This window comes from Camelus bactrianus, chromosome 35, assembly GCF_048773025.1.
Source record: "Camelus bactrianus isolate YW-2024 breed Bactrian camel chromosome 35, ASM4877302v1, whole genome shotgun sequence".
NCBI classification, from domain to species: domain Eukaryota; kingdom Metazoa; phylum Chordata; class Mammalia; order Artiodactyla; family Camelidae; genus Camelus; species Camelus bactrianus.
This window is the reverse complement of record NC_133573.1, coordinates 3,685,303-3,712,019: the sequence shown is the minus strand read 5'-3', so window position 1 is coordinate 3,712,019 and position 26,717 is coordinate 3,685,303. Positions and strand designations below refer to the sequence as shown.

At 42.7% G+C, this 26,717-nt stretch overlaps 1 protein-coding gene across 1 annotated transcript in view; it reads right to left on the bottom strand.

Moving 5' to 3' along the window:
• LOC141576012 (trafficking protein particle complex subunit 9-like) overlaps positions 1-26,717 on the bottom strand; it is a 99,236-nt gene that overhangs the window by 31,891 nt on the left and 40,628 nt on the right. Inside the window, exons 4-5 of the mRNA XM_074358123.1 lie at positions 5,338-5,523; positions 2,749-2,973 (exon numbers count right to left, since the gene is read on the bottom strand). The gene's annotated coding sequence lies outside the window, so the exon portion shown is untranslated. The remainder of the gene's footprint in view (positions 1-2,748; positions 2,974-5,337; positions 5,524-26,717) is intronic.

Genomic DNA, 26,717 nt, shown 5'->3' with positions numbered 1-26,717 from the left:
TGCCACGCCCACCAGGCTTCACAATAAAGGTAGGAAAGCTGCCTTTCAAGTGCATACAAAGCCACCCCTGGTCTAACCTGGGCTCTTCTGGGGCTTCTCCAGCCTAAAGGCAGCCATGAAAGTGCTCACAGTTTGTACATGAGCCACACTACCTCTCTCCATCTGTCTCCACACCTATACTTCTTAGCTATGACCATTTTGATAATATTGGAAACAAATTTTTAAAAAACACAAAAGAAAGGATCCTGGAACAATTACTTAATACTTACAATTTTAAATGATTTGTTACAAAGTGAGTATTTACAAACCGAATCTGCCTTCCTAGGTGTCAGTTTAAACAGTTAAAAAATATAATAGCAAAAAATTCTCACTTACAAAATTAACAAAAACATCAACAATAATCTGGAATAAACTCAAAATTAATGCCCATGTTATACATGGAGAAAACTACAGGACTGTACTGAGGGGTAAATAAGAGGTGTGAATATAGAGACATCAACGTATTGCATGGAGGATAGCAGTTTTGTAAATATGGAAATTCTCCTAAAAATAATTCAAAATGTAATAAAAATCCCATGAATACTCTTATCTGATTTTTTTTTAACTTAAACAAAATATTTTAGAATTCTTCAGGAATAATAAAGTCATAATAATAGCCAAGAAAATTTGGGATGGATGAAAAGAACAAAAAAAATCGCACTGTCAGATAATAATTAATTTTTACAATATGTAAGATATAGCACTGTAGTAAGGAAGTAAGATTGACAGAAATAAAGCATGAGCTCAAAAAGAGACTCTAGTGTACATAAGTATTTTGTACATGTGGGATTTCAAATCAAAGAGCCAAGTATGAATTCAATAATTGTCCTGGGACAATCAGAGAATCACCTGGAAAGACCAAATTCTATTCCTGTCATAATGACCACAAAAAAAAATTACAGATAGTGATGTAAACATTAAAATACTAATAACAGCAAATACAACTCTTCGCTCACATTAATTCAACTTCCCCTCACTATAACAAGTACTATTATCATCTCCATGTTAGACATTAAATAAACCTACATAAGAGATTTATACCATTATAAGAAAGTATTTCTAAGAATAATACCAAAGATAAAACCCAAAAGGAAGACATTTACTATCTTAAGAATATTTTGAGCCACAACAAAAATAAACCTAGTGAACAAAATGAAACGAAAGAAATGACAAGGAAAAACTGTGATAGATGTTGATGAAGACAAGGGATTAATGTTCATAACATACAAAGAGCTGTCACAAAGCAAAAAGAAGCTTCCTCACTTAAATTAAAGGACAAAATGGGTCATTCACTTTTCAAAAGTCAGATGGCTAATGAGTGAAAAATGCTCAATACCTCACTGGTCATCAAATGCAAACTAAAACAATGAAAAAGCACTTTTGCTCATCTTGGTAAATATTTTTAAAATATATTCTAGCTAGTGTCCATCTGTGGGAGAAAAAACTGTGAGCGACCTTTTTGGAGGATGACATGTCAATGGATATGTAAACTATGAAAAACGTGTGTACACACTGATTCAACCCCACTTCTAGGAATCGTTTCGTTTAGGAAAAAAATCAGTTCAAATAGATGTACTGTTTACACTGGTGGGAAGAAAAGCTGAAGTGAAATCATATCCAGCGATAGAGAATTGGTTACATAAGTAATTCTACATTTTTCATTCCACACTGGAGAAGGAATTTCTAGTCACTTGAAAGTAGCCTGTGATGAAAGTAAATGTCACATCCAGGGACTAAATTTCCAGAAGACTTAACTAAAGGCATGCTCATACAAGATCATAGGAATGTCTGTTAAAGAAAGATGCCAGTCAAACATCATTTCTGACAGTGGAAAATGGAGAAAACTTAAGTGTCAACCATCAAGACAATGATGCGGTAAATCAAGGCGAGCTGTGGGCACTGAGGGGGCTGGCGTTTCCCCGTGGCCCAGGGCCTTGTCCACAGCACTCTCCCACCAAAGTTGTCCCTGCACAAGAGACCGCACCTGCACATCAGGAGATCCCTCCACTCTATCTGAAAGGACCGGGTGAGTCTGGAGTGGGAGGACGTCTATGATATACCCCTGAGTGAATAAAGCGAGCTGCAGAAAACATATAGTATGGCCTTATTTTTCAAAAAAGCATATATAAACACATATACATAGATTTATCATATGTATATATGTATGTATGTATGGGTATATATATATGTCATAGGCATAAAGGTCATGAAATATATACACCACATTGGCAACAGCTTTTACACAAAGGAAATAAAGGGAAGGGAGGTAGGGCTCTTTCGGTACCACCACAGTTCTCTTTTCAGTATTTCAGTTAAGTATACTTGGAATTTAAAATTTATTTAAGACCGAAGTAAAATACACGATGCCTCCACAAGACATAATGCTACACTGGTCATTAAAAATCATGCCAGGGGAGATAGAATATTGTAGAAAAACATGTAATAAGCCGAATTGAAAATGGAGGTCTCCACACAGTAAACAGGCACAGAGTGCTCACTGGTTTTTATGACAGAGCTGATACACACTGATGAAAAGAACAGAAAGTAGATGTTAAAGTGTTAATTATTATTTCTGAGTAGTGGGACCTGGATAGCCTTTTTTGTCCTTTTTTCAGACTTATTATATTAAATATACATTATTTTTCATCTGAAAAAAGCATTTTTAGATGTGTAGTACCACACATTGGAGAATAATACACGAGTACTTACAGAAACAAATAACTAGGAGACACCGTAGCAGCGCCACACAATGTAGAACGGGAGATCCTGATTAACACCGCGCAGTTACATAAGGACCCACAAAGTGAGAGCACCTGCTGTAACAGGGCACGGCCCCCTTCTATTTCTCACTTGTGTCTTCAGGGCTGAGGCAGTTCTGAGCATGGCCAGTGTCAGTGTTGGTGTCTGGATGGATGCCACTGGATGTGAGGGCACCTGCAAGCCGAGAGGAATAACAGAAATCATCCTCTGCCTTTTCTGTCTTGTTTCTTTGTTACTTTAAAAGAGAGGCATAAATAAGATAAACTGTGTATCTTCCCTACTGAAATTTCAGTAATGAAACCGTTTTTAAACTCTTCACAGCTCATATTCTGCCTATAACTGTCTTTTCATCAAAGCTTCATATTTATTAAATTTTAATTAACTCAGTTAATTAACTCCCTGTTGAAACCTTCTACTAAAGAACATGAAATGCACTACGTGAAAGGACCACGCCTGCAGTGACTAGCTTGGCTGTCTTGACGGCAGTGCAGTCAGCCCCCAACATCCCTTGGCTCTGAGCTCCTGATGCTGCTAAGAGAGCACTCTGCCGCCTCAGATGGAGAGAAAGTGTGAAAGCATTTCCTGAAATCTACAGCACTGACGAAACATAACTGACAAATCCCAGGGTCCTTTGAAGCTGTCATTTTTTGTTTCTGGCCAACCCCCATCAATGAGCAGAACCACCCCATTCCCGAGCAATGGCACTCACTTGGCAAGGAGTTTTGGAGAAATTTCCAGGTATAGAATGTAACCAACTATAAGTAGAACTCTGACAAAAGAAACAATGTAATACCCTGATTTTGGAAGACACTCAAAATATTCTCCTAAGCCTTTGTAGCTGGAAAGGTTGGGCTTCTCCTGAGCCACTTATTTATTTCACAGCCAGTGAGCATCTCCCACAAACCCTGTTACCCTGTGTCTGCTGGGAGCATCAGGTACACTCTTGCTGTCGATCTTATAAGTCACAGGCAGACGCGTGTGTCTCATGGCTGCAACCCTCACGCAGGCTCGCCTCCTAGCCTCACAGTTTGAACTTGGCCCCATTTTCTAACCTGTTTATTTGGTATCTGTTCCTCTGTAAGCTGCCTGAAATGCTTTTTGGAACAAGTCAGAAGAATGAGTGTGTAGATAAATGGACAGTTGGACAGGTGAGAGATGGGCAGACAGACAGAGAGACTCCAAGAAAAGGGGAACAAATAAAATTTCCTGTGCAAAACCCTCTTCTAGTCAGGGAAGAAAACCACCACGGAGAAGAGTGAAGAGGCAGGTAGCTTAGGACTGTTTCCTGGATTCCATGAAAAGTCACACCAAGAGATGAGAGGGTAGAACTATAAATAATAAAAGAAAAAAGCATGCATGCTTGAAAAATATATCTACAATATGTACTTTCTAAAGAATAGATTCAAATCAGCAGGGCCCAATACCACAATCCTTGGGTATTTACAGAAATGAGAATCCCATCTCCAAACCACAAGGCATCCGTTTGGAGCACTAAGAGTCTACACGGGGCGGTCATAAAGTCATCACCGCAAAATCTATGCTATCCTGCACTTACGAGGAACGATCAGTTGTGCATGTGTGACAGTTACACCCCACAGCACCTCTACGGGGGAGGGATGCCTAGCGAGCCCCATCTCTGCAGGACAGAAAACCAGTCCTGGAGACCCTAAGCCGACCTACCAGTTCTCCATCTCATTTATTTAATAAATGATCGATTGTCTTGTCTATCTCATTAGCTCACAATCAATCTTTATACTGTTGAACTGTACTCTTTTCCTCTGGAGAACGGAACGGAAAGAGTGGGGGTCAGAATGAGGTGGAGCTCCATTCTTTATCTGGTATCTCATCTCATCCAAGTCCCCAACCAGGGAGAAGGAGCAAATGTTCTCTTCATCTTTTAAAGAGTGGGCTCCACTGATGATGACTTACTCAACCCAAAAGCCAAGGCTGGGGGAAGGGCACATGTAGCAACCAGAGCAGTATCAGATGTAGGAAAGTGAAAAGAGCTCACGGGAGGGCTCAGGGGGTCAGCCTGATTTAATTTCAATCGATAAAAAATACCACACTCTAAAAATACTAGCATGCAATGGATTTGCTCTTTCTTGACATCTAGCAAGTTTCCACAGCCCACATGTAACATTATCGTGAACCAGTGAAAGGAAGAGTCTACAGACAGGGAAAATGAATGCCACAGGCAGGCTGAAACCCAGGCTGGAGTTTAGGAAGAGAAAGGGCATAGTTAAGAATTGGGGAAAGGCTGGAGGAAAAAATCATCACAAGGACTCTCAAGCATCATCCTACAATCATATAGTCATTCATTCAAGAGAGAGTTACTGAGGTCCTACTTTGTGCAAGATTGTACACAAGGCAAAGCAAGAGTGCAGCGACCATGTTGGTAGCAAGGGGCGGGGCTAAAATTCACTTCTGATCCCGGTACCTTGCACACTTTTCCTCCTTATAAAGGCAAAGAAAAAAAGTAAAATAATATTCCATAAACTCAAAGCATTGCTGTAAAAAAACTAAAGAAGACCTAAATACCTGGACAGACACGCCATGTACATTCCTGGATCAGAAGACAGTGCTCTTGGAATGGCAGTGCTCCCCAGAACGATCCGTATATTCTACGTGGTCTTGATCACAATCCCAGTGGGCTACTCTGCAAAAACTGATTAGCTGCTGTTATAATTCATATGGGATTTCGAGGGTCTCAGTAACCAAAACGATCTTGAAAAAGAAGAACAACATGAGAGGACTTGTAATTCTCAATTTGAAACTTTACAACTGTATCTCCAGGTGAGATTAGAGGCCATTTTTAAGTTATTACTGTGTTTATCCTTATTTTCTAAATTCTCTAGAATGAATATAATTGTTATAATAAGGAAAATAAAAAGCAAGGTATCTTTTAAAACATGCACAACGATTCATTAATTGGAAAAAAAAGTATTTTAACTATAAAGAGGTAAACAAATATCTAGTGAAAAAGGACTACTTAAAAACAAGAGTGCATTTATATTTTTAAGAAATTGAAAACTGAAAAGCACAAACACATCAAGTTTCTAGGGAGACAAATACAACATATTAACACTTATTTTCAAAAATTCTAATTGAACAATGAAAATTCAAGAAAGGGAAAATCGCGATTGACAGCCAAATGCAAACACATGGAGAGAAAAGGCCTAGAAATCACAGTTCCTTTAACTCTGCTACTACCTCAGTAGGGGAGGAAATTCCTCACTGAGGAGACAGTGGAATCCCATGCATAAGACAGTATACACAGTACAAACTGCGATAGAATCGGGGGTGATTTTCTTAGAAGAATTCTAAAGTTAAAACATTGCTGAGAAACTATAAATACAGTGACAGATTAAAACACACAGTCATACATATTATATAGAAACAGATGAAGTCTGCTCCCTTGTTCCATAGAAATACAAACATATTTGTTCATTTATAGGCACTGATTACTTTTTCCCAGGTAGAATATTTCAACTAAAACAAATAATCAATAATACACCCCTCTTGTCAAATCTAGTTGATAAGTTACTCTGCTATGTAATCATAATGTGCCTAAGATAGATCTAAAATAAGTGAAAAAGATCTTTGTATGGTTTCTTGAACTCTTCTCAACATTCCAAACTTAATTTTAAAATAGATCTGAGCAGTATTTCTATATTATCTTTTCCCTCGTGAAATGACCAATACAGTCTTTTTTCAAAATTCTGTCCTTACAATGATTCACAAGCACCGTATCCTCACAGAACTGCTGGACACCAAGTCACTATCCAGACACTGTGACCAAACGAAACACAAGGAAGACAGTGACCCTATTCTGGAGGGCTTACCATCTGTGTCAACACCGGGGTTTTTATTTAATTGGTTTGATTGGGTAGCAAAATAAAATCAATCAATTATTTTCTTCTTTGAGCATTCTGTAAGTCATGACTCTGCTGTTAGTGTCATGAGCAGGAAAGACTTAAGCATGACTGGATTAGTTCAAACAGCAACAATCATCACCGGAGAGTGAGTAATAAAGAAGTTAACTGATAACAATGCTTCTGCCCACATGAGACCTAAAATAAACCTACAGTGATTTCTGCAAGGAAAATGAGGAGATGAGGTTCCCAATGAGAAAACAAACAAACAAGAAACAAGAAACCAAAAAAGGAAAGACTTTTTCATTAACGATTCCAGGCAGTAGTGGAGCATGGTGGTGAAGAGCACAGATGCTGGGGACAATCATGAGGCTCTGAACTCCCACAGCACTGGGTAGCTTTGACACTGATAAGTCAGTGAAATTTTCTGCATCTCAGCCTCCTATCCATAGACTGGGGACAACCACAGCACCCGTCTCCTAGAACGGTCCTAAGAATTAAGTTATTTTATATGTAAATTTTAAATAAAATGCCTCAGATTTTAAATATTGCCCCAAAAGCACAAGGAACAAAGAAAACAGAGATAAATTTGAGTTCATCAAATTTAAAACTTTGCTTCAAAGGACACCATCCAGAAAGTGAAAAAACAACACTCAGGAGAAAATATTTTCAAATAATTTATCTGATTATGAATTTGTATCTCCAAATTAAAAAGAGCTCCTACAATTCAATAAAAAAGACAACTAAATTAAAACATGAATAAAGGATCCGAAACGGTATTTTTCAAGGAAAATATACAAATGGCCAATAAGCAAAATGAAACGATGTTCAAAATCATTAGCTGTAAGGGAAATCATGTCAGAATCACTAGGAGAAACTGCTTCACACTCACTACATTAGGTTATAATTAAAAAAAGAATAACAAGAACTAATGAGGACACACAGGAATCAGAGATAGCAGCCCTTGCTGGTGAGGATGTAACGCTGTGTGGCTACTTTGGAAAACAGCTTGGCCGGACCTCAGAGAGTTGAACAGTTGGTTTCTGAATGACCCAGCAATTCTGCTCTTTGGCACACACGTAAGAGAACTGAAAACAAATGTCCACATAAAAACTCCTACAGGAATGTTCACGGCGCCATTATTCATCACAGCCAAAAAGAAGAAACAACTAAAATGCCTATCACCTGATGAATGGGTAAACAGAGGGTCCCAGCCATACAGTGGAATATTATTCAGCAATAGCAAAGCATGGAGTACTGACCCAGGCAACAACGTGGACAAACATTGAAAACGTTACTCAGTGTGAAAGAAGTCAGTCACAATAGACGGTTCCATTTACATGAATTGACTCGATTTACATGAAATGTCCAGCACAGGCAAATCCACAGAGAGAGAAGAGTGGTTCCCTGGGGCTGTGGGAGGATGGGGAAGATGGGAATGAGTGCTTATGTGTACGGGGTTTCCTGTTAGGGGGATGAAAATATTCTAAGATTGACTGGGATGCACAATTTTTGGCATAGAGTAAAAACCGGTGTAAATTTTAATGGGTGAATTGTATTAAAACTGTTAAGAACAAAAGCACCTCTGGCCAGTACCTTCCCATAGTAGATGCAAATTGCTAACTTTTATTACAGGAAGAAGAAACTGCCCTCAGCATGAAAGCAGGAGATCCGCAAATGTGAGTTAACTGAAATTGGACAAGAGCAGTTCACTTGAAACAGTTGCTGAGTGTATACGAAATATTCAGAATGAAGAAAATCAGTTTCACATCAAGATGAAGCATTCTGCTTCAAATGCAGATCAAGGATTCGGCAAGCCCACCTGCTAGAAATAACCAGAGAATAAACCTGGTTCTTAAAACAAGCACCACATCCAACAAGGAAATGGTGGTGAGGAAAGCAGTCAGCCAAAAAACTGGAACAGTTTGCTACAAATAATTTCTCCACTGAAATTTCAAAAATAAAATGAAAATGATGCAATGCTGTGCTGCCCTCACGTGAATGGGCTTCCTCCGGTGCTCGACAGTTCTGTAACCCCGAATGAGAGACTCAGGAGAATCAGCATGGCTCCTGGGAGTCCCCAGGTGACTGCCCACCAGCACGCTGACCACCATCATATCTGCCAGGGTTGAATTGCAGAGAAGAGACCAACTTCTGAAAGGCACAGGAAATGTTGGAAAGGAAAAAATGGCTGCAGTCAGTCCTGGGACAGAGGCCCTGACAGCAGAGGCCAGAAGGCTGCAGGTGAACTGGAGTGGCCCTGGGGAAGGAAGGGATGACAAGGGAGCAGATCTCAATTCTCTTCTCTCTCTCCCTTGGGTAGGAGAGATAAAGCCTGCATCATTCTCACCTCGAACTGTGGGTTATGGCTGACAGAAGTCGTACCGACACGGAATGATTATTCAAGACTCTGTGGGAAAAGTCCAGAAAAAGAGAAGGAGTAAGGAGCCAACTCCACGAGCCTCTCAAATGCTCCTATATTTACTGTGTATAATGAAAGGAAAAAGTCATTAACAGTTGTGTGATTGTAAGTAGGAACTTGAGGAAAGACGGGAGGAGACAGAGATTGTAGAATCCACAATGAGTACAAAGGCTTACTGTATCTTTAGGGAAGTCATGGGGTGAGGGGAATAAGATACATTCTTTAGATATGTGAGTTACAAAGCAGACCACGAGACCAGCCAGGTCCTTGTTTTGGGGATAATAGACAATCTAAAAGCACACAAGCCCAGCTTTTATAGCTGAGGGCCTGGGTCCTTGCTTTGAAATGAGCAGAGTGCTATCTAAAGCATCAAATATGCAAGCAAAGCATTGTCTCTGCTTTTTAAGGCAAGGAGACAGGAGTGAGGATGCACAGGCTCCTTCTTGCAAAGCAGTTACTAAGCACACATTTTTCTTCTTAACATTGACAGGTGGCTGGGGTCTGTTACAATTTGTTAACCAAATCTTGGGCTCCCACATGTAACCATTATGGAACCATTATGGAGGACACCCTAGGATAACAAATCCTAGCTCTGGGTCTTTTTCTGCCAGCTTCAGACACTCTAGCAGGGTCTAGGCACATCCGTGAATAACGATCACACAGAACCACCCACACTCTTAACTCCTGGCGCTTGAAACTTAATTTTTGCTCTACACAACTTAACAAAGAAAAGTTTCAGGAATAGAAGATATTACATTCTTTTATATCTCATCATATGAACTAATTTTTCTGATTGCTCTAAGCTGCTTCTAATTGGTAAAGCACCTAATTCTGCAGGTGAATTCAGTACTTTCCATTGGGCATAACTTGCCAGTTTGGGCTCGCTGAATTCTATTGGTCAAATACTGATACACTTAATTGATTTCATTGTTCATTAGTTTCAGCCGGGAGGAGAGGGAGTGTCACTCTGTTCCTCAGCCCACCCTCAACTCTTTTCTCATCAGCAACTCAGGCCTCCTGAAAATAAGACAAAGAATTTGTTTCCCTTCTACGCTTTCCACAAACCCAACAGGAAACAGCCTGGAGAAAGAATTCAACAAAAATGTTAAAACAAAAATCTATAAAACCTGAAGCAACTCCATCTCCGAATCATGATACACAATGACATGAAAGTAAGTGTGTCAAGCACAAAACATGCGTGAGCCTGACCACCTGATTTCTATTCTTCAAAGGAAGGAAGGTTTTCATATTTTTTATCACTCTTTCTCATTGCCTCTGATTAAGCCAAAAATTAGTTTATGAAATAATTAAGCACTGCAATAACAGATTTTTGTTGTATCAATTATAGAAGGCATTCAGAGGGGATAGGAAAACCCACCATTGTAAAAAATGCAAAATTTCTTCCCCTGTTAAGAACACGTATACAAAATGCAACAGAGAATTCAAATTCTTGTGGAGAGGAGCAAAAGCCACAGAATCAAAGCAAAGTCATTACTATGAGTCAATTCAAAATTCACTAGACGAGCATGCTCAAAGCATTCAAAGAATTTTAAAGGCACACTGCAAACCATTCACTTAATGATCTGCAGGCTAGAGGAAGAATTTCCCTCTTTAACAGACAACAGAAATCAAAAGGGTGCCCCTCCAAACAAGACGAAAGATCAATCAGGTTTTTAACAGTTCTGATAAATCAGCATGTTCTAAAGAACAAAATTCAGAAATTTTAAACATTCATTCAAACCACAATGAAACAAGCACTTAAAAAAAAAAAGAAAAAACCCCCAAAGAAACTAAGCACATTGATCATGCACTTGGATCATTGAGAATGTCTTTTACCCTTCGAAGAAAGAACAGGCTATAGCCTTTTACTTGAAAATTAACACTACTTTAAAGATAACTGCTAAAACACATTTCATCATTCAGGTTGCCTTGAAAACTCTGAGGCACTTGTATCTTATCAGAAAAGCAATTTTGAGTAATAGTATGTTACAATTCAGTGCCAGTTTGCTTTAGAAGAAAAAAGAAAAGCTACTGTTCCTCAAATCCTGCACAAAGTGTGAAGTGCCACCCTGACTCTTTCCCCTCCTATTTTCAAACCCGATGCTCCCCAACCCTTCTGAAACAAGTGTGAGAATCTCGTATTCCCACCAATATGTCAAATGACTAAAGAATATCAATTTACTTGTGTAAATATATGCCTACATCTTGAACTGGAGGAGGAAGGTATCAGAAGGCTACATGGAACTTATTTCTACCTTCCTGAAATCACACACAAACACGTTCACACAGACACAAACATATACACACTGAATTACTGACCACTTCACAAGCTTAGGAATTCCAACTTCTAGAAGATAACTTTGCAGTTAGTTTAAAATACAAAACTGTCAAGTTTTGAAAGACTTGATCATCTGCTAAATCATCCAAATATCAACGAGACCCAATTTGCCTTCTCTGTAGAATGTAATTTCCCATGATGTCAAAGCAGACCCTAAGAAGTACTGGATCCAAGACTCGTGTTTATCACTAGCTATGATCGTTTTTAAACAAGTAAACAGATTCAGAAAGGTATGTCCCAACATTTATTCTTACTGAAATAGCATATGTATTCAATTGTCTATACAGAAAATAGGTCCCATGATGGTGTTTAAGAGCTATTTTGTGTATTGCAATATTTATTTTTAAGTGCAGACAAGGAGGGTGTGTATTACTCAGTTGTAGAGCACCTGCTTAGCATGCACAATGTGCTGGCTTCAATCCCCAGTAATTTCCCCCCCCTCAAAAAAAAGGTGCTTATTTAAAAATAAGAAAAAAGTTATAAAAAAATGCAGACTAAAAACCACTGCAATGTAGAAGCCAGAACTATAATAAAAAATATGTGTTTCTATCAAATACTGACTATATGTCAAACACAGGGACAACCACAAATCACCCCTGACAACCATCACGTGTGGTTCTCAGCAACCCTTCTAAGTAGACACGGATGAGAAGCCCAGCACTGCGGATGAGGAGGCGGAGCTCGGAGGAGCCGGGGACGCTGACCGTCCTGCTCCCCGTGACACCATGTCAGCCCAGGCCAAGAGCTGACAGAACTGCAGTGAGGGGACATCCAGCTGCGTGGAAACTTCGGGAGCTGGGAGTCCCAGAAAACACGAAAAATTGTTCAGTGAAAAACCAGCTCAAATATATTACACTGTGCCACATCCTTTAAATAGGGAACATGACTGAGACTTTTTTGATGCCTCCGTGTCCTTTATGCCATCATCAGTTATTTGCCCTCTCAGCATGACCAGTGATGATCTGGACCCCTTATGAAGTGCACTCAGATGGCAGAGCTTTTAAAGCTGTTTTATGAAGTTTGTAAGACTCTGTCTATGCCTCACACAGGCGGTCATCCATCACTTCTCACCGGTGTGGACGTACCACCTGAAATCACTCCTTTCTCCTTTTTAAAATCCCTTCATCTAATCCAGACTTTTCAACAGCAAAGAATCAGCTCAACCACAGACAGTGAACAGCTTTTCACCAAATGGACTCGAACAGCCCATCGGACTACCTGGAAGCCCTTTTCTTCTATTAAACCCACTTCCAGGTACTTCATCATTTTCTGATTGGTGCACTTGGCCTCTGACTGGCCTACTCAGAGAGCTCCCAGCCTCACATCCGGGGGTGGGAGAGGACCCTGCTCTTGGGAGAAATCAGTGAGGAAGTCGGACATCCTCCAGTCAGGACTGCACGTGTAGAAGTGCCACAACATGCTCAGAAATTATACCGTCAGCACCCCTGGGCTCCCATGGAGTGGTTTCACATTAACCAAACTCATGACACACTGATGCAAGAAAACCAGAAACTTAACTTATTAATGTAACAGAAGAAGTGAAACTATAAACCAGACTGAAATATCAGATTTCAACCATGAGTACAGTTTCTCCTCCACGGCCTAATCAAGGGCAGGCAGTCACATGGCAAACATGGACAGAAGCAGAGCAGGAAGGGTTTCTAGATTAACTCAATGGACTAAATTTCTGTTATACCAACATATCTACTTCCTGGAAAACAATTAACGCTAATCACGGTGCACTCTTCGTGGACATTGGCTGAGACACGACTGTGAGCACCTGTGTAACTCTCCTTTCCCTGTCCTTATTGGGCAAACTGATGCACAGAGGTACAGAGATCCAGGGATGCAGATACCTCTAAACACCCAAAGCCCATCCCTGGGAGCCTCAAAACCAGACAGCCAGGGTTTAAATACCAGCTCTGCCACTTACTAGCTCTGTGACCTTGGCCAACTTACTTACCCTCTGTGTGCCTCAATTTCCACATTGTAAAACTGGGATAAATTCAAACATTCCATACTCGATTGTTGAGAAGATTGAAGGATTCATTTCTATAAAACTCTCAGAAAAGAATGTAGCACATTATTGGTTCTCAACAAATGTCAACTTAATATTAAAGTGATTTACAAGTCTCCTTTCTAATCATCTTCTGTGTTTCCTGGCTAGTATAAGTCCCAAAGAAAATCCTTATTTCTCCTTTTATAAACTCTTGGGGAGCACCCTTCTGTTCCATACCACCACCTGTTTAAACTGAGGGAGGGGATGCCTCCTCCCCACTCCCCTTGGCTACGGAGAGTGCTTCTCCACACCACAGACCCATGGCCCACAGCTAGCCTTTATCACACTAACAGAGTGAGGTGTGAGTCCGGAGAGACAAGCAGGGTATGTGAAACCGTTCCTTTCCTTCCAGTGCTGGCCACACTTGGGAAGCACCCGGGATGCTCAGCTCCATGGCAAGACAGCCCTGTGTATGATGGGGCAGATCCTCTAAAGGGAAGGCTCGCTGTGGCCCAGAGTTACCTGGGACAGGGTGAGTCTCTACTTCGGGGACACAGTATAATGACATGCATTTTCCCACAGCCCTGAAGTTCATGGAGAACGTGGCTTCATCAGTAAAAAAGAAGACATATATCGCCTGCTTACTCTTTTCTGTCATCTCTCAGTTGGCTGCTGGAGACAACATGTGTATAAGTATTGGATCCCCTTAAGCCCCAACATATTTGAAGTAACAAAAAATTCTGTGGCTTGACGTTGGTTCAGGGCAACTGTGTAACGGTCCTGACTCTGCTGATGCTAAATTATGGGTATAGGAACTATGGAACCTCCTCAAATATCTTTCATCATAAAACGAGTTTTCCTTATTTTCCTGTTTCTTAGTAATTGCCAAAGACTATCAAATGATGGCTTCTCACAAAACAGTAGCTAAAGTTTATGAGCCCTCTTGACATACCCACTGTGGTAAACAGTTTACATAATTTCTAATTCTCACAATTCTACAAAGCAGATATGAGCATCCCCATCTAACAGACGAGGGAAAATCTCAGAACGAACTGACTCAGGCTCACGTGGCTCAGTGGCAGCGCGTGCACGCAAACCCAAGTCAAAAAACTACACCCCTTCCTATATGTACCAAATCTCCTCCCACCAATTAACACACAGCATCGGGGTCAATACTCAGGGAACTCAATACACTTTTCAGCTTTAAGGTGCTCCATAGGCTGCTTCTAGCTGTTTTATAAATTCCTGGCTCACTGGTTTCTAACACTGGAAGAAAAGTCCGATTTTGCCATTGTTTGCACAGCAAGTCTGAAATGTTCACAGCGAGATGACAGAATAAAACTAAGATATAGGCAGAATAATTTTTCCAGGTAGACAGACATAATGGAGAATGTGCTATTCTGAAGCATTAAGCAAAGAAATCAAAATAAAATAACGTTATTTAAGCCTTCTTTAACAAACAGGAAAATTAAGACGGTAAGAAGGTGCAACAGCTCCACCTATGGCTAAAAAGACCTTCCAGGTTGCTGGGAAACATGCAACACAAAATTGCCTGTAGGATCAGAAACGAGAATCAGATAACTAAAAGCTTATGTAGCACATACTGCACTTTGTTTCTGGGTAAGGGAGGGGTATTCAGTATTTAATCTGTTATTGCTAATACTCTTGAATATAAACAAAAGACACAGGCTCATGGAAACTCATCTTAGAGGAGGAAAGAAACCAGTCAAGCCTCTTCATTTTACAGGAGGGGAGACTGAGACCTGGGATCTGTCCTCCTGGCAATCAGCAGCAAAGCTCTCCTAGGCCTCAAGTCTTGCACTGTAGCAAAAACCAACAGATCTTTACTAGGCCTATATTCATAAAAGTAACGTCTGTATTTTTCCAACAGTAGGTAATCTAAGTATCTTGCAAAATACTTCTCAAAGAGCCAGGAAATCGTAAAAGTTTGTTGAAATACAAAAACATTTATTTACATATTAAAACAGCATGAGATTTATTCTATTTAAAAAGTTACATGTCAAATCAATATTTTGATATTTTAAACCTGTTGAAAGTGCAGGAAAAAAATCAAAATTTTCTTTAATCACAAAAGAGAGAAGATTATTCCCTGAAAATGATAAATGTTGATTTTTCTAAACTTAATGGATCTGGTCAGAATCCACAAATTTAAATGTCTGAGTGGATGTTACACGGCAACATGAATTCTGAGTTGTAACAATACACATTCTGTGTAAATAATCTTCAAGGTCGTCTGCTTAAGGTGCTTTAACTATTCCCTGTCTCACTAGAATGATACAGATTTCATTAAAACTTCATGGTGCACTAAAAAAAATGAATCCTTGTTACTTTAAGCCATGTTCATATATATCATATATATCCATATTGAATATGCATCAGAAATAAGCCACCCCCTTTAGTATTCAGAGTTGATTCTTCTAAAATACCTGTCATTGTGACAGCACATTTTTATTAAGCACCTCTTGGGTGCTTTGTATACAAGGCTTCTAACTCTCACAGTTAGACAAGGAAAACGATATTACTCAAATTTCACAAATGAGGAAATGTACTTAAGCCATAAAAACAACTTACCTATTCATCATCAGGAAAGAAAAGAGTAAAGATTTTAGTTACAATATTCACTGACAATCTTTTCTTCCATACGAAGACTACATAAAACCAATTCAGTCTTTCTAAGTATTTCTGTCAATAAGGGCCACTAGAGAAAAACAAGTAACATCACTAGCAATGGTTGGACTTTCAAAGCCCACTTCTCTTTTGCACTATAATTATTTTTAATGTTTTGTTTTTAGTGCTTACAGAGCACTAAATTTAAAAAAAAATTAACTTTTTAAGTCATTACCTGAGAATAAAACTTTTGTAAAAATGTACAATTTTAATTTATGCCACTCTGTCTCACATTCTCACTGGTGTCTCTCCTTTGAAGTCCTCATCAGGCTGAGATCACTAAAATTGGCATTTATGGAGTCACAGGAGTTCGGGAAACCACTCAACGGGAGGCTGATTAGAGGAGCAATTAAAAATGCATCCTGTGCAGCCAGGGTTCCAGCACCAGGCTAGCCACTGCCAGCTGCGTGTAATTTGGGACAAGCTGCTCCATCTCTCAATCCCTCAGCTGCAAAAAAGGAGACAATAATACCTACCGTTAAACACCTGCTATGAAGTAAAACATGAGGAAAGCATTTTAGCCTTAGGTAGGTGTCCACTCAGAGCGAGTTTGGTCATTATGATGATGAGGATGGGTGTTAATAAATTAAGCTAGACCAGAAAGTAGAAATCACCATAAAGGAGAAACATTTAAATCAATGAGCATTTCCTTTTGGATGGATTGCAGAATATTCTATTGATTTTTTTAATAAACCAAGATTTGTCCATTAATAATAGATTTACAGGTTCATGGACAAGTCTCCAGAAAAAGAATTAGAGGCCTCTAACCTCTGAATACTAAGAAAGTAAAGTTTAAAAAGAATTATGGGGGAGATTATACCTCATTTGGGAGAGTATGTGCTTAACATGTATGCGGCCCTCAGTTCAGTCCCCAGTAACTCCATTTAAAAACTTTTTTTTTAAGAAATGGAGAATTAAACCAAAAAGATGGAGGAATACAGAATTTTTTTAGAGACTCAACTCAGACTTTTGATGGGGAACAAAACATCTATTTCTCAGAGGAAATTTTGAAAACTATGTAAAGTGGATCTGAGATGTCTAGTCTTTTTACATTACTCAAGAATTCATATTACCAAGTCTTAAAACTACCTGAAAACCCACAGTGGTGATAGTGATCATAACAGCTGCCAACACGGATCGAGCTCCGGCTAGGAATGCTCTGTTCTGACATCTCTGCCCCTGAGGCCTCACCAGGCTGAGAGCACTAACTTCGGTCATTCATGAGCATCACGTGTACGTCCTCAATTTGTGCTTCTCACTCCCCCCTCACCAGGCCCTCTGAGGGAAGCACTGTTATCATCTTCCCCACCCGCAGTTAAGGCCACTAAGGCACAGAGACTAAACACGATCCAGGTCACACTGGCATTAAAGGACGTCTGTATTTCTGCTGTTTTACTTTTTACAAAGGAATCTGAGATATCAATTCAAGGGAGACTGTTAAATAATAAAGTCTGTCTGGTCTCCACTTCAAAGAGCAGATACTATAAATTCCTGATGTAGGATGAGGCTGCCGCCACAAATTGACTCAGCTTGAAATTAATATCCAAGATGAAGCAGCGAATACACGTAAATATTTACGATTGTCAACTCTGCTCATGGGTCTGGGCCCTTCACTGCCTGAAAGGTGGTGAAATCCCCACCCATGTCAGGGAGGGAAGCGCGGCTTTTCCAGGTCGCACCCAGGCTTCACGGGCTGTTTCCCCCCACAGACTGTCCTCAATGATTAAAAAGCTCTCAAGATTTTTACACCATGCAAAACTGAAAGACATTTCTGTAGATGGAGCACTTTCTCAGGCTTAAACCTTTTTTGCCTACACTCAGCAAGGGGGAGAAAAGAAACATGACTCCGCAAAGTCTCTGAGCATCACCACTCACAGGAGTAGAACTGCCTCAGCACAAGATGACTGTTCACATTGCAGGGTGAGAACAAAATAAAGCTGCCCCAACCACAAGCACTCCCAGAGACAGCGCTCAGCAGTCTTCTGCACACTCACGGTTGTGCAGCCCTCACCACCATCTATTTCCAGAACACTCCATCATCCCAGAAGAAACCCCCTCTCACTATCAGTCATTCCCTAATCCCCCTCCACCCAGCCCCTTGCAACCATCACCTGCTCTCTGCCTCTGCATTTGCCTATTCTGCCCATTTCAGATCACTGAAGTCAACAATATGTGGCCGTTTGTGTCTGGTTCCTTTCAATTAACGTGCTGTTATCAAGGCTTGTCCATGTTGAAGTGGTATCAGCATCTCTCTCTTTTTTTTTTTTTTTTTGAAAACGTTAAAGTTTATTAGAAGGTGGTAAGTACTAACAAAAAGAGTAGAGTGGAGCATAAGGCGTGGGGATTCAAAGGGAAAAGGGCGGGTTGAGTAATCAGGGTGGACTTCCCAGAACAGCTGGCCTTTTTCATCTTACTCTTTATTTTTTTTTCCTTTTTATTCACCCGTATGAATAATGTTCCACTACATGGAGATACTACATTCAGTTCATCCATTCAGCAGCTATGTATGGACGACGTCCAGAAGAAAGAGTGTAAGAGGTGACTAGCAGGGATGGCATTTAAGCAAAGGGCAAGATATGCTTTCAAAAAAAAAAAAGGCAACAAACAGAGGCACAAGGAAATTCAGTCCATTTCTGAGAAAAGTGCATGCTTGCTTCGGCAGGATTACCGTGCAGGGCTGGGGAGGATATTGGCAGGAATCACGGGGAGGGAGTCACCTGAGAAGACTCCCCACCAAAATCAGCTCAGCCAATTCTCCTCCCTCATGTTTCTAGGTTTCTCTTATTTCATGTAATAGCACTTTAACTACACATCTGATCATCTGCATCAGACCACCTTACCTCGAAGCCACAGAAAATCATTCACTGACCGGAGCAGCTCCAGGACAAAACTGTGATGGACCAGGGAGTCCTGCAGCATCCCAGCCTGCAGGCACAAACCCCATATGTGCCTTGGTGATGTCCAGAAAATAAAATGCATGGAAATATGTCACTGCTGGTGCACGACATCTGCCCCCAAATTGCCCCAAAATCATGCTGGCAAAGCACTACTCAACCCTCTCACTACAAAAAAAAAAAAAAAAAAAAGCTAAGAAGGCAAATTTAGGCTCTGCCATTGAAAACCAGCAAACATGAATGCCAGTATCTGAGCTGGAATGCTCCTGACTTCAAAAACCACTGCACACTTACTTTTCAAACGGGAAAGCATATATGTATTCCACGTAGATGATATTACAGTAGGATTTTTCTTTTCGAAATTTCCAGTTCAACATTAGCACAAGAAAGATTATGTTTCAGCTTTTAAAAAACTCAATTATCTTCCACTTTCTTAATTTTGAACCTATTATTATTTTATAAATGGAGCTATGCTTCATATTATAAACCAAGTGTTTGGCTTCTGCAAACAAGACCTTTATGACCTCACTATTTCAGAGCAAAGTTTAATGATGTTTTGAGAGGTGGGGCCTGGGGCGCTCACTAACAGCTATTTAAATATTGACAAGGATGTGCTATTAAATAATGCAAAGGCTCTAAGTCCACATTAACTAGGAAACCAAAGAAACTACACCAAAGCCTTACTTTATTATTTTTAAATATTCCTATTTTTTGAATATTAAAGTTCTTAAAAGATATGATTTTTTTGAGAAAGACAACAGCTGTATTAAATTTCCTCTCACCAAGAAAGCGATCTTTATCAAGAGTAAAAACCCCTATGGAAATCCAAAAGACAGGACGTTTCTAGCTAAGTGAACATGCAGATCTGAACACAAACATAAATCCTATCAGATCTCACTCGAACGAGCTCAACAAAGTCCTGGGCTACTCTGGAACTTAGCTCTTCTCTTCCAAATGTTGGCTGAGCTAAGATCATCACACAAGGCGGGGAAGAAGAGAAGAGGAAAGTCCACCTGGAGGCCTCCATCTGTTTTCTTCAAGCCAAAAGGCCCCGCAAGGGCGGCCCAGCTAACAAGCCCTCCCCATAAGGAAATTCAGCATCCACACTGCCCCTGCCGTCCCCAAGCAGCCCCTACGCCCCTCTCCCACTTGTGGCCTCCCAGCCTGTGAATGGTCTTCTAATGTCACTCCCCATTTGGTGGCACCCTCCCTCTCTTCCCTGCTACACACACATAGAGACACACACACACACACTCACACGTGCACGCGCGGAGCCAAGGCAGCCTTCCCAAAGCATAAATTTGATTACATCACCCCACTTCAAACCCTTCAGAGGCTCCCTGGTAGAGTTCTAGCCCCACCCCCGACCCTGCTCGCCCATCCTCACCTCAGTACCCAGGTCCCCAGTGACCTCAGGGGCCCCCTGACCTGCTCCTACTTCCCACTTGCCTCCAGGCTCATTTTGACTGTTTCTCAAGGAAGCCTTCCCTCCCTCCAACCTCCGCAATTTGTTCCTCTGTTCCTAGAACATTCTAGGCTAAGTCAACTTCTGACACTGCTAAGCTCCCAAGGAGCATTTTGCTTACTAATGTGGGTCCAACCTCTCTCCCCTAGACACTCAGAAGTGTGTGTGTTATGAATAAATGAATGATGGGGTGGGTCTCAAAGGGACAGCCAGACCTGCTCTCGCCAGTCCCGACTTTTCTTACTGTAGAATATCAGAAGCAAAACCAGAAGTACCTTTCCTGAGGGTCACTTCCTGCTGACACCCTTCACTGCCTCCTGTGTCAGTTCTAGTAAAACCCAAGCTCTTCCAAAGCCCTCCACCCCAGGCCCTCTCCAGTGTCCTCCCAAGCAGGGGCACCCACCACCCTGGACCACACATGGCACTCTCCCCGAGTCCCCACCGCACAAGCCTCCAGGCCTCTACCCGGGCTGCTCTGCCACATGAGCCACAGTCTTCACGCTTTCTACTGGCTGACCCTTTTTTTTTTTGTATCATATAGTTGTAGAAGTATTTGTATAACTAAGTGATGGCTACAGCCCATGATTCTGCACTGGAGAGTTTGGGCTGAGGAAGCCCAGATTACATTCACTGTGTAAATGCAATCACACCAACACACTGACAAGTGCCCTTGTGGAGGAGCTGATGTTCCAAAGCAGGCAAACTTATGCAGTAAGAAAACTCTAAATAGAAAGTAAGAAATGCAATGTTCTGTACTCAATTTCATTCGATATATGGGTCATTAACTGATAGAATATCTTCACTAATGTAACCCAAAAATAAATTGTCAACGTCGATTTTCTTCATTTGACGGTTTTATGCTAACTTTGGATATCAAACTCTCACTCCATATGGAAAGCTCAGGCCTACGCTGCAGCAGGTTACATCCCGTGGAAGAAAGCCGATCAAGGGAGAACTGAAGAGTTTCCCTTCAGAAGCTGCTAAGTCTGGTTTTGCACCTGTACGTCATTTGCAACCCCGTCATCGTCAAAGAAGTAAGACCTTACCTCTGTGGGGCATAAAGCACTGCGATGCTTCAGAACAATCAAAGAACACTGAGCTTTGTGAAACAGTCCTGAGGCACTTAAATCGTGCTTTTTCTGAAAGGCCCCAAAACTGACCCACTACACCATTTCACGTACAACAGGGAGGTACCGGAATTAGTAGAGAAAACACGCCCTTGAAGTCTGACAAGACCCTGCTTGAATCCTGTTACAGCATTTACTACCCTCTAAACGGACCAATACCTTAACCCCTCTGAGAAGGTGTGCCAATCCGCAAAAGGGGGCTGCCACCGCCCACCTGGGAGGCATGGTTGTGAATGCAACACACAAGTAGGGTGGCCGACTGGTACCTGACACGGGGCCTGGCTAGTATCCCTCCGCTGCCCTTGTCCCCCTTTAAACTTGTGCTGTTTCCCCGGTACCAAACGCCCGGAATAGACTGCCCGAATATTCTGTGTATCCCTGGATACATGCCTTACACTTAGGAGGACAGAAAAACAACTGCCTCCTCCCCAGTCACTATCAATATTCTTAAGAGTCTGGATTTTTTTAACCTCCATTTTGCAGGGAGACTATTCCAGAATTTTTCAAGCACCATTCTCCATGTTGGCTCCTCTCCCAGCTCCCATCCCTTCTCACCTCAGATCCTCTGTCTGCCTTCTGTTCATTGGAAAGCGAGTCAGGAAGAGTGGGGAATCCCTAGGCCTCCTTCCCTCCCTGACAGGTTAGTGTGACTACCTTCAACGCACGCCCCACTCCAACTCCAGCTTCTGAGGAGTCTACCCTCCCGGACCCTGCAGACTCTGCAACTTCCCAAGGCACACACGTGGCCACGACCCTCCCTTCAGGTTTCTTCCTGGCTGGCCCTGCCCACACCCCGGCCCCTTAAGGATAAATGACATTGCCCTGAAAATCCCAAACGCCGCTGACTGACACAACAAAGCTGCATGGTCTGGGCTTTCCTCCAAGCCAGGCACAGCCCTGCCCCCCCTCAGCCTCAGTCTGCACCTCTCAAGATGAGCTAATCCACATGCAAGTCTGTGAACACCAGCTAAGAATGACGACTCCCAACGTGTATCTCTAGTCCGGCTCCTTCAACTCAGCCCCAGGCTCATAGACCCGAGTGCCTCTTTGAAGTCCTAACTTGGATGAAAAATGGCATCTTAAAAATGCCTCATGTCCACCATTTACTCTGGAATTCAATTTCTGGCAGGTATCTCCCGTGCTCCCCATTTTAGTAACAGACCCAGCACTCACCTAGTTGTTTGAAGTCACATTCAATTTCCCCTGTTCCCTCCCTCCAGCCCTGGCCTGGAATATTAGTCCTGTCATTTCCGTCGCTAAGCCCATCTCAAGTCTGGTGCTGCAGGGACCACGGCTGGATCCCCACATGCTCACAGCAAGGTGCACTGAGTCACAGTCCTCCAAAGGGTGCTCCCTGGAGGGGGAGGCATCTCCTGCCACTGGTCACCTCAGAAGGCACTGGATTCTCACAAAGGAGGCCCAGGAGAAGGGACTCAAGGTTCTCCCGTGGTCTGAGCTTTGAAGGGCCCGAGGTCTGGGGGAGTTCCTAATTAGCAGACACACTTGCCAGTAAGCAGATGAGGATGGAGGAACCCAGGCAAGGCTGTTCTCACTCCGACCACTGGGCCCTCGGGAGCGACGGGAAAGGCCTGTGTCCAGGGCACAGCCCACAATTCACAGATCCCATTTGCCAACACGGACAGCCTAGACTCCTTCTACTTGTGACTCTTACTTCTGTTCTGTTCCCCCCAGAATGTGATGGACTCTTTCAGAAAGTCTGGCCTGTCTCAAGTGAGACCAAGTCAGTGAAGGATGAAGTGTCCACATTTGGACTAGAGCATGAAAGGAGAAACAAGGCCTCATGATCAGCATGATGGTGGTGGCCAAACACTTTCCCCGGGTGAGATGAACAAGGGGTGGGGGTGAGAATCCAAGGTCTTAGATCGGCCAAAGCATCTTCCTTCATGGGTGACTGGGGGTTGGAGACTCACTACCGCAAACTAACGACACGGCCGTCAGTGGGGGACGTCAGCTGCAACAAACAGGGAGTCAGCTCTTTAATGCCAACATGGGTTAAAAGTAAAGGCCAGTGCAGGGAGGCCTGCATGGCTGCTGAGGCAAACCACAGACCCGGCTCTGAATGCCCACTGACTGGAGCAGAGAGGAAGCTACGGTCCCTTTAACAGTCCCTGTGTCCACCAGATCCATGTGAGCCAGCTACTTAGGAGAAGGCCATGTTGTTCTGATACTCAGAAAAACCAGCCTCGTAAAGGGAACAAAAGAGTGGCATGGATTTTAGACCCACTTCTGCCCCTCTATGAAGGCAAAGTAAAGTAAATGGCACGGGGAAGGTGAATGCAAAAAAAAAAAATAATTAAATAACCAAACGGTGACTGATTCCTCCAACAGCGGCCCCTGCAGCTGCTCACCCCCGAGCCTGCCACTTCCTCACCAGTGACCGCCGGTCAGGAAGCGCCGTCACGCACGTCACACAGAGACAGCCAGGAACCGCGTGCTGAGCATGTTTGTGTAAAAGCAGGAATCGAGCAAGATGCTGCAGACTTTGACTTGACAAGTTTAAATACTCCATGAAAAGAATCCCTCAGCAGCCGCCTAAATCAATTCACATCTCACTTCTTCAAAACAATCAAACAAATTTAATATGGGTGCATTTGTCACCAAATATAAGGAGGACCAAACAGGTTCCTCAAAGCAAAGATTTTAACAGGTATCAAACACTAGTGGGTGATGTGCTAACAAAGCAAATATTCCAAAAAATTAGAAAATAACAAGATGACTAGGATAATGTATGGATTAAGGCAGCTGAAAAGTTTCTGCTTTTTAAAGCGATGGAGACAGCACGGAGGGCGATCTTGCTATTTCCAATGCAGGATATGCACAGCCACCTTTTCAGACGCAAATGCGTGGTACAAGAGAAAAAGGAATAAAGAAAAAGGAAAAGAGGAACAAGAGAAAATTAGAAACACACAAGAACAAAAATGACTTTGACAGCATGTACAAGAATTTACGTGTGTGTGTGAGGCCAGGGACGCAGGGACGGTGAGAACCACCCTCACCTCCTGCTCCAGGGAAGGCAGGGGCCTGAGGGGAGCGATGCTGCTTGGGGACCCCAACGTGGTCAGCACCCCTAACCAAAACTCCACATACATGCGTCTAGGCAGCTTTTGAGCCACAAAATGTGGTCGCATTACAAGCTGGACAGTTTTACTCACTCCCAACGAGAGTAGCAGGAGAGAATTAGTCTCTGCTCCTGCACCAAAGCATTGTTTTAAAAATTAATGACTGTGGAATAGTAAAAGCAACAATGGAGTAAAAGTGACTGGAGGAGAACGTGTTTGACCCGAGCTCACTGGCCGCGTTATCTCACTGATGTTCAGATGCTGGCAGAGCTCTTATGGTACCAAAACAGACAGATCCACCAGGAGGGAGTTTAATGCGCTGCTGTATTTTGATGCTGAGAGCCATGCCTGGTACACGAGGTTCTGGGTAAACAATGGTGACAGTGTCAACACTATGGGCTAAGCACACATCCAGCTACTCCGCCAAATCCCAAGGGCAGACTTCAAAAGACAAAAACAAGCTGGCATTCTCTGGTGGGTCTGCAGACTCAGAGCCAAGCAGTTGCTGAGCAAAAATGTCACCAGTGCCTCCTATGACAAAAGAGGCACTGGCCATGGGGCTCGGGCAGGGCTCCAGGCTTCCACTGCTCACCCACCAGTCTGTCCAGGGGGAGAACGTGGTCCCTGCTTACGTTGCACCGATGCACCTATCTTGACTAACGCCTGGGGGCTCAGCAGGTGGTGACATGTGAGGTGAACGGAGCCAGCCTTGGTGTAGCCCGGTGCTGGCAGCTGTGCCCACAGCAGCACCCAAGCACCTAAACCTGCCACCGCATCCCCAAGGAGCAGAAGGGGGTGCGGGCGTGTAGATCACAGGGCCTTGTGAGGACAAATACAGATCATGGCCACTACATGTCTCACCCCTTACTAAAGCAATAGAGGTATGTCCGGGAGGAACAGAAAATTCATCCAGAGCCCACCAGATACCACAAACAGGTGGGACTCGGGCCCCCTGTGCCTCTCACTCACAGGGCTGGTCTGGACTTTCTTTTTATCAATTCTCTGGCAAATTCTCCTCCAACTTACCAACAACCAGAAAGTAGGATTTGATCTTAGGTAAGTTCAAGAATCACAGAGCACCGCCTCCACAGCGGGCCCGGCAGCACGTGCCAGGTCCTCCTACCGTCACCTGTGGTACCGCCATAAGCACACTCCAGACTCAAGGCCCGAGGCCGTAGGCCGTGGGTGCACAGCTTCCCTCACTCTACTCAGCAAAGGAGGACCACCTCTGGGCAAAGGCATCTCACCTCTTCTTCCCGATGGAAAGCATGATAGATATACGGGGAAACAGAGCAGAAGGTGGGGGGTAGTAAGCCCCAGAGAGCTTGTCTGCACTTCCAAGGCAAAAGTGGGGACTTTGACTTAATCACAGGGACAAAGTGAGGATGAACCTTTCCCTGCTCTGTCTCATACTCCGTGATACGCCTTTCCCTGCATAAGGAGCTCATCCGGAATTCCCTGGAGGTGTTTCTGATGTCCTAACTTGGCATGCAGGCTGTCGGGGAGGAAGAGAGTGCCTGAACCCAGCAGGTGCTGGGCCTGGTAGGCAGGAGACACCGGCTCCAGACCCAGCTCAACCAGCGACTCGTTCTGCCTCTCGGGATTCAGCATCTCATCTATAAGCAAAGGGATGAGACTCTCCCAGGACAGGCTGCCCAACAAAATTGAAATGAGAGCCATGTAAAGAAAGCTTCCCAATTGCCACATTTAAAACGGTAAACAAAGAAACAATCAAACAAAAAACAGATACTAGAAACTGATTTTAAGAACAGATCTTACTTAATCTGCTGTATGTAAAATACTATCATTTTGACATGTAAACAATATAGAAAGTAACAAGATTGTTTACATACTTTTCACTAGACAAGTCTCAGCGTCTGATGTGCATTTGACCTACAGCACATCTCAGCTCAGACCAGCCTTCTCCCCAGCGCTCCTAGCATCAGTGGCTGTGACTACTCTATTGGACAGCAACTCCAGGGGTCCCACCAGGGGTCCTGGTTGAAAAGCAGGAGGAAGTCACAACACTAACC